Source organism: Mustela nivalis, assembly GCF_964662115.1.
Source record: "Mustela nivalis genome assembly, chromosome: 1".
NCBI lineage: Eukaryota > Metazoa > Chordata > Mammalia > Carnivora > Mustelidae > Mustela > Mustela nivalis.
Genome location: NC_139020.1, coordinates 81,013,162 through 81,024,453, shown reverse-complemented (window position 1 = coordinate 81,024,453; position 11,292 = coordinate 81,013,162). Strand labels below are relative to the sequence as shown.

At 41.9% G+C, this 11,292-nt stretch overlaps 1 protein-coding gene across 10 annotated transcripts in view; it reads left to right on the top strand.

Moving 5' to 3' along the window:
* Positions 1–11,292, top strand: part of VEPH1 (ventricular zone expressed PH domain containing 1) — a 247,105-nt gene that overhangs the window by 73,360 nt on the left and 162,453 nt on the right. The gene's annotated exons all lie outside the window — the stretch shown is intronic.

Sequence of the window (11,292 nt, the reverse complement as noted above, 5' to 3'; positions counted from 1 at the left end):
AGAGAACAGTTTTACTATTCTCTATTTCTCAGATTTGATTTCTGATTTTGGGTTCCATTTTCAGCAGGCTTTCCCCTTGTGGGCTCCATATAGGTCCAAGGGCTCTCGAGGCACCATGCTTCTTCTACCTCCCCCCCCCCCCCACCACCAACATCCAAACAAGAGTCCTGGTATTCTCTGTTTAGGACACACACTGTACCCCTGGTGCTTCTGCTGACCCCCAGTGATACTCAGATAGAGACTAAAGACTGCTAGGAAGGGGAAAGTAGAAACGGATTACAGAAGGTACCCAAACATGTGCTCAAGTGAAGATTAAAGGTCAGCCCAAGGTTTTATCAATCATGGTTGCAACTCTGTTTCATTTCCTGAGTGAACATTAAGGCGAATACTGGAACATTTGAAGTCAACATTCAAACTGTTCAAAGAAAAGCAGGCAAAAATGGTCATATGTGTAATTAACCACAATAGGCTGCCAATACCTGGTGGTAAGGAATCATTTCTTCTTTTCTTCTATATCCCAGACCTTGGCATAGTACCCAAAAGCACTCAGTAAACATTCATGAAATGAAACAGAATAAAACGTGGTGATAAATGTTCTACAGATGGTACAAACAGAAAGAGGGGCAATAAATTCTGCCTTAGGGAGAAATAGGTAACATGAAGATTTACAGTGGGAAGGGCCTCAGGGCTAGACCTTGAAGAATGGGAGGTTTTGATCCAGGTGGAGCAGAGGGGCAAAAGGCCTTGAGGAGGTGGAGACAGGGTTAGTTTTCTGCCTTTTTCCAGATTCTCAGGTGATGCTTTTCCCGATACTTCAGACCACACTTTGAGGAGCAAGGTGGGAGGTTGGGCAGAGGACTGGGTCATCTATGTTACCTGGTGTGTGTTTTTGCTTTTGCCCTTAGAACAATATATTGTCATTATTTTTGCATGACTGTCTTTCCTAGTGCGCTCTAAACTCTTTGAGGAACATAGGACCTGTGTCTGCATATTCACATGCATTCCCTAACATAGCGCTGCACACACAGTAGGATTTCAATAAAAAGTTGATGAATTCAGGGAGGAATAAATGACCAGAAGAGACCAAAGAGCCTGGAGACCTTGGAGAACCAGGGAAAGATGTTGAAGTTCCAAAGGATGAAAAGTGACTCAACAGGATCAAGATCTGGAGAAGTAAAGGACCTCGGAGACAGGAACTGAACTTACCTTTGACAACCGGGGACTCTGCAGGGCACTGCCTATGTGGGTGGGGTGAGGAGTGGTGGTCCTCTATTATGGACTGTGTGTGGAGGAAGGTTAGGAATTGACTGCACGAGTGCAGAAGTTTAAAGAAATAAGGAGAGCTAAAATAAAAACCAGTCACAGTGAAGAGATTGCAGATGTGGATCAAAGTACTAGCTAGAATCAGGGACTAGAGGCAGTTGGAGAATGAATACCAGAGTGTTAGTGGAGGAATCAGTTTGGGAAAGAATTAAGGACAGAAAGTTGGAGCAAAACTGTAGTAGAGTTTGGGCAAGGAATAGAGTTGAGGGATCACTGGATCACCTAAGTGGAGGCTTGTAGTGAAGGGAGCAGAATGGGTGGGGTATGTTTCCCAGCCCTGCTGAAACAAATGACCACAAACTTGATTTAAGACAGCACAAATTTATTATCCTCCAGTTCTTGAGATCAGAAGTCACAAATGGGTCAGCAGGGTTGCACCCCTTCTGGAGGCACTAGGGGAGAAATCTGTTTCTTTGCCTTTTTCCAGCTTCTGGAGGCTGCCTGCACTTCTCAGCTCCTGTCTTGCCTCCCTCTCACCTCTGCTTTTCTCATCACATCTCCTTCTCTGACTCTGAGCCTCTTTCCTCCCTCTTCTAAGGGCCCTTGTTGGTGCCACCCAGATGATTCATGATTATCTCTCCATCTCAAGACCTTGAACTTAATTATACCTGCAAAGTCCCTTTTGCTGTACAAGGCAACATCATTACATCATCATTACAGGTTCTGGGTGTATATACATCTTTGGGGAGTCATTATTCTGCCTACCACAGATAGAATCTGGGGACCAGATGATATGGGGGAATGGGGAGGGGTGACCAAAACACCAAACTTGGTTTCATAAAGGAGCCAGCTGGCATGCCATTTTATTTGCAGCCTGCAAGAAAGAGCAAAACATAGTTTTTGGAAAGTCAGGGGAAATAAAAATTCAAAGGGGATCTAGGGAGAGTCACTTAATTCAATTTATTTCCCATGGGCTAAAGGCTGGACATAAATGTAGATGAAACCAGCAGGAGGCTCACTTATAGGAAGGGGAAGGAAAAAGACTTGGGGTCTTCCAACCTAAAATGATGGGATCCAAGAGTAATGGTGGTACCATGGGTGACATTCAAAGAGGTCTCATTAGACACCTGGTTATAGCTCCTCTGTGGCTGAGACACAGAAAAAGATGACAGGGCCTCTTTAACTCCCAGCACCTTGAACAATTATGAGGTCCTAAACACCCATGGTTGGACACTCTCCTCTCAGTGCACTGAGTTTTTATATACATGCTGTGTTCTTCTGGAATGTTCTTCCCTCATCACCACTACCACTCTTTCTGGACTGACTATTCCTGGTCCTTAGACAAGTACTTTTTTTTTTTTTTTTAAGATTTTATTTATTTATTCGACAGAGAGAGATCACAAGTAGACAGAGAGGCAGGCAGAGAGAGAGAGGGAAGCAGGCTCCCTGCTGAGCAGAGAGCCCGATGCAGGACTCGATCCCAGGAACCTGAGATCATGACCTGAGCCAAAGGCTGTGGCTTAACCCACTGAGCCACCCAGGCGCCCTCAATGATTATCTTTACCTCTGCAGCACTTACCCAGATATAAGTCACTTTGACAATTTTCAGTTCTTGCCAGGAATCTTCTGATTCCTTCCTTCCCCACATCTCTGCCATACCAAATTTCACACTGTAATGAATCTGTCTCTACTGGACTCTCTCTGGGCCACCTTGGCTGTGATGCAAATGCTGGAGACATGAAGACCACTTTGTTCACCACTATGTGCCTGAGGCTTTGCATAGTACTTGGCACACAGAAGTCACTCCATGAATATTTCTTAACACAGATGAGTTAGTATTAGTGCCTAAATTTGCAGAGGAACTTATCATTCATAAAGGACTTCTTTTTTTAAGCATCTAATCCTACCAATCATCTAATCCTACCAATTTATTTATTTATTTTAATTTTAAGATATTATTATTTATTTGTGACAGAGAGAGATAGCAAGAGAGGGAATACAAATGTGGGAAAGTGGGAGAGGGAGAAGCAGGCTTCTCTCTAAGCAGGGAGCCCAATACAGAGCTCGATCCCAGGACGCTGGGATCATGACCTGAGCCAAAGGCAGACACTTCACAACTGAGCCACCCAGATACCCCTAATCCTCCCAATTTAATTTACTCCTACCAATAACTCTATGATGTGTTATTTTTTTCTCTATTCTATACCAGTCAAAATGGATGTTCTGGGAGGTTAACTTGACCCCATCACACAGGTAGTAAGAAGTAAGTGACAGATCTAGGACTCTGATTCCCAATCTCCTTCTCTCTTCTTGTGTGGGGAAATAACCAAGTTCAATTCACTGCACTTTGCAGCTGTTGTATTTTTTACAAATTAAAGTTTTGTGGCCACCCTGCATCAAGCAAGGCTGTGGTTACAATTTTTCCAATAGCACTTGTTTACTTTGAGTCTCTGTGTCACATTTTCATAATTCTTGCAATGATTTAAACATCTTTATTATTATTATATTTGTTATGGTGATCTGTGATCAGTGATCTTTAATGATACTATTGTAATTATTTGGGGGTACCCCAAACTGTACCCATAGGGATGCAAACTTCATAGATAAATGTGTGTGTTTTGACTGTCCATTAACCCTCCATTCCCCATCTCCCTCCTTATCCCAGGGCTCCCCCATTTCCTGAGACACAACATAATTGAAATTAGGCCACCTAAGAACCCTAGAAAAGCCTCTAAGTGTTCAGGTGAAAGGAAGAGTAGAAGCTCTCTCACTTTAAATAAAAAACTAGGCATGAATTAGCTTAATGAAGAAGGCATGCCAAAAGCTGACATAGGTCAAAAGCTGGGCCTCTTGTGCCAAATATCGATCTCTTAGCTAAGTTGTAAATGTAAAGGAAAAGTTCTTGAAGAAAATTGGAAGTGCTACTCCTTTGAATGTATGAGTGATAAGAAAACAAAACGGCCTTATTTTTGCTGTGGAGAAAGTGTGAGTGGTCTGGATAAAAGATGAAACTAGCCATGATGTTTTCTTAAGCCAAAGCCTAATGCAGATCAGTTCTGCGAAAGTGGAGAGAGGTGAGAAACCTGTGGAAGTGAAGTTTGATGTTGAAGCTGTAACAAGCTATGCAGATGATCAAGCTAAGAAACTTCATGAAGGTGACTGCACTAAACAACAGATTTTTCCGTGCCAATAAAACAGCCTTCTCTTAGAAGAAGATGCTGTCTAGGAATTTCATTGCTAGAGAGGAGAAATCAATGCTTGGCTTTAAGACTTCAAAGGACAGGCTTCTCTTTTGCTAGAGGTTGCTGCAGTTGGTGACTTCAAGTTAAAGCCAATGTTCACTGACCAGTTTGAAAATTCTAGAGCCCTTAAGAATGATGCTAACTCCACTCTGCCTGTGCTCTAGAAATGGAGCAACAAAGCCTGGTTGACAGCACATCTGTTTACAACGTGGTTTACTAAATATTTTAAGCCCACTGTTGAGACTTATAGCTCAGAAAAAGGAAGAGGAAGAGAGAGATTCCTTTCAAAATATGATGGCTCATTGACCATTCACATGGTCACCCAAGAGCTCTGATGGATGTGTACTATGAAAGCAATGTTTTCATACCTGCTAACATGAGTGGATCAGTGAGTGGATTTGAACTTTGAAGTACTACTACTTAAGAAATACACTTCATAAGACTGTAGCTGCCATACATAATGATTGTTCTGATGGATCTGGGCAAAGTAAACCGAAAACCTTCTGGAAAGGCATTACCATTGTAGACATCAGTAAGAACATTCATGGTTCATGAGAGGAGGTCAAAATATTAACGTGAACAGAAGTTTGGAAGAAGTTGATTCCAACCTTCATGGATGACTTTGAGGGATTCATGACTTCCCTAGAGGAAGTAACTGCAGATATGGCAAAAATAGCATGAGAACTAGAATTAAACAGGAACCTGAAGATGAGACTGAATTGCTACAATTTCGTGATAAAACTTTTAAAGATATGAAGACATGCTTCTTTTGGAGGAGCAAAGGAAGTGGTTTCTTGAGCTGGAATCCACTCCCAGTGCAGAAGCTGTAGAGACTGTTGAAATAACAACAAAGGATTTAGAATCTTACATACACTTGGTTGATAAAGCAGCAGCATGATTTGAGAGTATTGACTCCAGTTTTGAAAGCAGTTCTACTGTGGTAAAATGCTATCAAATAATATTTCATGCTGTAGAGAAATCTGTGAAAGGAAGAGTCAGTTGATGTGGTGAATTTCATTGCTGTCTTATTTTAAGAAATTGCCACAGGACCCCAGCCTTCAGCAGCCATCGCCCTGATCAGTCAGCAGCCATCAACATAAAGACAAGAACCTCTGCCAGCAAAAAGATTACAATTCGCCGAAAGCTCAGATGATGGTTAGCATTTTTAAACAATGTATTTTAGCTAAGATATATACATTTTTTAGACATAATGCTATTGCACACTTAATAGACTATAGTAGAGTATAAACATAAATTTTATATGTGCTGAGAAAGCAAAAAAATTCATTTGAATCTATTTATTGGGCTGTTTACTCTATTGTGGTGGTCTGGAACCTCTCCAAGGTGTTCCTGTAGGGTTCCCAGCTGGTTACAGGAAGCAGAGGAGGGTAAACAAGGGGCAGTAATAGTTGTTGAACTAATGTCAAGTTCTGGACACTGTGTAGGTGTTTTATAACATTATCTCACTTATTCACCATAATAACTTTTCCTTTGGTCAACAGAAAAGTCAACGTTTGGAGAGGTTGACAACTGTGGTGGTACATAGGAGTGATAGCAAAGTGGCTTTTCACAATCTCTTCTTCTTTACCAGCCCCTCCAATTTTCATATGGGCAGTGTCTGTTTCTCCTATTGTTCATTACAGTCATACTGCCCTCCCTGAGATTGCCACTTACAGAAGATCTGTGGCTATCACTGGTTAGGTAACTTTCCTAAAGCATAGATTTAAGGCTGGGCTACATTGTAAACCTAGTTTAATTCTAGCTGTTGAGATCTTTTGGCCTCAACATCCTGGAAAAAGGCTGTCAGGCTGTGGCTTATGAAGCAGATGGAAATTCCAGAGGGCCCAGTGGACGATAGCAGTCAGAAAGGTGAGCTAGATAGGAGAAGAAGGAATAAATAAGACTGAATGATGAGGAGGAGAGAATGAAAGCAGAGTCCCGTAGGCATTGTTGAGTGCTGGGTGTGTATCCTAGAATGAAGAAGCAAGGAAATCCACAAGTTTAGGAAATCACAGTGATGTGAATGGACCCTACCTGTGCCAGGGCCCTAATGGGGGAAGAAGTTAGAGCAGGAGAAAGACCCAAACCTTTGTTTCTCATCAGCACTCTCCTTCATGTTAAAGCATCCCCCACCAGCCTCCTATGGCTTATCACACAGCTCTTTGGGAGCTCACACTTGATTACTGAGGTGTGTAGGCAGTGAGCCAGAGAAGTGCCAGAGTCACCTTCTCTCTCTTACATTCCTTAATTAGACAGTGGGCAAAAAAGAAGCAGGACAGGGGTGGGGATGGGCAGGTGGGTTCCCTTCCTCCATCGCTGCCCTCTGGGTATCTCTCTTTCAGGAAAGTATCCTTTCTAGCTGGAGGGAGGGAGTTCCTGGCTGGTGATTCAGGCTGGAACCTCCAGAGAATCCTCAGGGTCCATTTATAGGAAAAGGCTGGGTGGTCAGTTTTCCAAGTGGCCTTTTGGGGCTAAGTGTGTATTCTTGGCTGCCATAAGCCATGCTGTAATCTAGCCAACAAAAGAAAGAATTTAGTAACACATAAGGGCCCATCTGTTATTATCCCCAGGATTTGGGCCTCTAGCCCCAACCATACAGAGATGAGTGGCAGAAAATAGCAATGTCAGCCCTCTGTTGATTAATGTCCAAACCCAGAGAAACTGCTTTTGTGGTCTGGCTCCTAGAGGAGAGAGTCATTTTCTTGGACTTTCCCTCAACAGCTTTGAGCATTCCTATTCACGTACCTAATCGTGCAGCACCTACCCCAGCATCATCTGGCTGACAATACTCAGAGGTCACTTTTGGTACTTATTTAAAATAAGAAGCTATTTGCAGAACATTAAGAAGATGGAGTGATGGAATATATAGTCTGTTCTACAACAGTCTTTGGAGCAGAACCATCGTTTTAAGAATATATATTTTATCAGTATAGTAAGAGTGATTAGCAAAGGATGAATGACAGTTATTACAGAGTTTTGGAGATTAATTGTTAATGCTGGCCAAATTAATTAGAAGATACAATTGAGCCTGAGGACCAATTTAAGAGGGAGTACATAATCACACATGTACACACATGTACACACACACGCAATAGCTCTACCTTTTATTCTATGCATAAGAGTTGAAGAGTCATTTGTTGCCAATTAAGTTATGGTGCTATGTGTTCAGATGGCCCTACCCTCAAGGTCCCCATGGCCTGGGGTGATGAGATGCAATGACAAAACTTGAGGTCAATGACAAGTTGCTAAATCCGTCAGCAGACTGCTCTGGGAGCACAAAAAAGACAGTGATTAAGTCTGCCCTGGAAGGAGTGGACAAGTCGGAGATAGGTGACTGTCTTTAAAAAGGACTGTCTTTAAAAAGTGGCTGTCTTCTAAAGTAAGGAAGGTCCTGATCTGAGCCTCACCTGCATGTTCTCCCAATTTCCATGCATTCCGTTGCCTATTAAATGTAGTCCAGGTAACTGGGACCTTGGAAATCTTTTCCTATGTATCATCTCCTTCCTGCTTCCAGGGCTTCAGCAGGCCTGGTCCCTGGATCTGTTCTCCCAAGGACAGGCCATGCTGACGGTGTGACCCCACAGGCCTGAGGCGTGTCCCAGATGAGCTTGTATATGTGGGCTGGGGTATTCACATACATGCATACAAGACCCCTTTCAGGGCAAAGCTGAGGGAGAAGAGAAAAGAGGGACAAGAAATGCGGTCTAAGGGTCATTTCCCTCTGGTCCCTATACCGAGGCCAAAACTTCCAAATTCAAATAAGGCCTCCTAGACTGTTATAAAGGTATATGTGTCAGGTGGAGGAGTAGCTGCTGAGTATTTGAGTGTGTGGTGTGACGACCTTTATTTGTCCTCTAACCCCTGGTCCTGCATGTGTTCGAGTAGGCTGTGGGGAATGGTTCCCACGAGTACAACCATTTGAGATGGGCTTTGAAAGCGTAAGTGTTCTCTCTGTGTTGGGGCCAGCTGTGGGTGATCAGTGGCATGTCTCTGGGTCAGAGTTCATGGTGGAAGAGGCAGTAGATATGCCTATCAGTGAATGCCATGGCATTGGGATTCCAGCTGTAAGCCATGAGAAATCTTTGGAGATTGAAGTCTTGACATGATTCTAATGGGGTTTTGGGACAATGACAGAAGAATAGAAGGAAGAGAGATTTGAGGCCAGGGGTCAGTTGGGAAGCTCTTTCAGAGGTCTGTGCCATGAGGTTTATGGCCTGAACAAAGGCCATGTCGGCTTGCTCTCCTCCAGGCATTAATGCTGTCTTAGTGGCTACTCTGCTCTCAGTGATGACAAAGCTTTCTCTGAGATGTGAAGCAGCCCCAAGTGAAGCAGCTCTATGAAAGAAAGCAGCCTAAGGAAATGCCCTGTGTTTAGAAAATAAAATTCCTTCTTATTCAAGAATAATCTATCTAAAGCCCAAAGTACCACTTGCTTTTCATATGTATGATAAACTTCAAGAAATATCTATCCTTTCTATCACCATCATAATAAGCTTTGGGCTATCAGGAAATGGCAAAATAATCAACTTTTGTTTAACTGGTAAAATGACTTTGTTTATGCTATTCAAGGCTTCTCTTCTCTTTGCTTCTATGGGTTCAACTCTGCCTAAACATACATGTATCTGCCATGAGCCAGTTCACTAGCTAGCTTGCTCACTTGTTTTTTCTTTTTTTTCTTTTCTTTTCTTTTTTTTTTTTTTTTTCCTTTATGGGACAATGAATACAGTATTTTTCTTGCATAGCTTGGGATGTATGGCTAGAGTTTAAATAAAATTGGCATGACTAGAAGCACGTGTCACAGAGACCTTCATGTTCCAGGAATAGGACATGAAGTGTAAGGACTAGGAAATGGAATTTTATTGAATGGGGCAGGAAGTGTGTAAGCATTTTCCATTCCTAAAAGACTCAGGTTAAGTATGGTGCCCTGACCCAGAGCAGCTGGCTGACACTTCTGCCTCATGTGCCAGGGATCTCTCGTGGTTTCTCCTGAAGGACATACAACGGCTTCCAAATGCACAGGCAGCATTTACGGAACTGTGCATTCCTATGTGCCATATACCAGAAGCAAGCCCTGGCCCTTACTTAGCAAGTACTGGCTATGAGTATCAAGTTTAAATTTGTACGTAGGATAATTTTAATAATAATCTCAAAATGTCTTTTTTATGTCCCTATTAGTTATGTTGTATATGACATGTGACAATATGTATGTTAAACATTATGTGCAACTGTTCAACACTATGGGGTAGAATGTGGAGGTTATTCAAATGCTACCTAAAAAGTCATTTAGACATGTCTTCCTTTGATTTGTGCCTCAAATATTTATCGACTCATTTTTTGGCCAGGCTTTGTGCTAGGCTTTGGGTGTGCAATGGAATACAAATTAGAATTGAGTCTTGACCTTGTAGAGTTTTTGATCCAGCCTGAAAAGCAGACATCTAGAGCAGCAATATGAAGAAAGCATGAGAAGGGTTTGTTGGGAGCCATTTAGTGTATGATGGGGCCTCAGCCTAGACACTGGACTGAATGGGGAGAGAAGGGAGTGGAGGAAGGCTTTTAAAGGAAACAGCAGCTAATCTGTGGCCTCAAGAGTAAGGAGTGTCAAGCAAAATAGAATAATAAGAATTATAGGCAAAGTTGATCACATGAGTTAAATACTAGATGCAAGAGAAAACTTAGCAGGTCAAGAAAAAATTTTTTAAAAAATCAACATGGTTGAAGTATGATACGTGATAGGATCTAGATGGGAGACGGTAGAATAGGTAAGATAAGTCTAGAAAGATTGTCATCAGTTCAGAAAAGGTATGTTAAATCTCAATCTGGAGAACAATGTCAAATTAGTGAACTATGCTAAGCGGGGGAAGGGTTACCATTGTGGCCACAAAGCAGAAAAGGAATTGGGTGGATGAGACTAAAGACAGAGAGAATAGTTAGAAAGCTGCTGGATAGGTTCAGGATGAGGGGATCAGTGGTTTCAGCTTAGAGGTACCTGCTGACAGTACTTTCCTGACCCCAGCCTGAATGAGGTCCCCAGGATATGTCTCACAGGTCTCACAGCACCTTGGATTTTCCCTGTACGGCACTTAATTAGAATTTATGATTAAACATTTCCTTTGTAATTATTTGTTTTATGGAATGTCTTCTTTACTACATACTGAAGTATTCCACAAAGTCAGACTTATTAGCAGCCATAACACTGGCACCTAGAACACTACCTTGCAAATAGGGAGGATCCAATAAATATTTGTGAATGAGTGAGTGGAGAGATGAATGAAAATGAAGGGAAGTGGAGAGATCTGTGAGATACCTGGGAGGTGGAATGAACCACTTGGTGGTTGCTTGGATGAGGCTCTGATAAGGGAGAAACAGATGTCAAAAGTGACTCCCAGATTTCTGACTTGAATAGCCAGGCAGATAATGGTTCCATTTATGGAGAAAAGAGATACTTAGAGCTAGCTAGAGAGGGACGTGGGGGAAGTAGGTTTTTGGCAGAAGGTGAATTATAAATTTAGCAGACCAACCTGAGTATCAGATTCTGTTTTAATACTGGAAGCTACATTTCAAGTTGACCTTGCAAAAAAAAAAAAAAAAAAAAAAAAAAAAGTGACAAGCCAAAAGAGCAAACCAACATCAAACAAAAAAAGTCAACGTAGTAAAAATAGGGATGAGCAAATTGTTTTTACTTTATTGTTCAGTTTTCCACAGATTATCCTTTCTAATTATTTTATTTTAACAGACAAAACAATTCATCAAATTGTTAGCATGTAACCTGTATGTGTATTAACATAGT